Below are 875 nucleotides of genomic sequence, written 5' to 3' on the forward strand. Positions count from 1 at the left end.
TTAGCCCAAACTGCAATGACTAGGCCCACTACCTATGTTAACATTTGCATATTGAATATGGATGGAGACATTTTGTGTCACAAAGCAATAACATAGTTGGTGATTTCTTCCTTCTACTGCTGAAAAACACCTGACTTATCAACTAACAATGGTAAAACAGATCTGGAAATGTTAGGCCCATTTCATGACATTAAGATGGGAAAAATAACAAATATAACTGTTCATTCAAGACTGTAAAACAAATGATGGCTTAACGTCTGATGTGTTATAAATGTGCAGAACATTTTGTTAACCATGGGAGCAGAATCCATGTGTGTGGTAAAACCGACTGGCCACTATAGGAAAACAAAAGTTTCAACTATGATGATTAACTTGCGTTAAAAAAACAAAAAAAAACAAAACACAAAGCTTGTTGAAAAGTTATGTTGATGAAGTATTTACAGAGACTGCAGTTAGCGAACACCAAACCATTTTAGGGCTAAGTGATGCACTCTTCACAGAAAATGTCCTTTAGGCACCATCTCGGTTCATTTGATTGACAAAAGTGATTCCATGATAATATGAGTGGAAAAGAGAGATAGATGTAATAAAGAGAGGGGCCCAGCAAAAGAACAAAAGAAGCTTCATAAATATTGAGTAGTCCCAGACTACCTTCCAAACAACCATTCTCTTAAATATGGGTGCATGAACAAACTTGTACACTGTACAATGAGACAAAAAAAAAAAAAGCCAAAAAAGATAAAAATCTATTTCTAGTAGGTGCTGTAGACTCTTCCAATGTCTGTTTTTAAAATGTCAAAAGGGAATAGATATATTTATATGTATATATATATATATATATATATATATATATATATATATATATATATATATAC

Source organism: Pygocentrus nattereri, chromosome 7, assembly GCF_015220715.1.
Source record: "Pygocentrus nattereri isolate fPygNat1 chromosome 7, fPygNat1.pri, whole genome shotgun sequence".
Lineage (NCBI taxonomy): Eukaryota > Metazoa > Chordata > Actinopteri > Characiformes > Serrasalmidae > Pygocentrus > Pygocentrus nattereri.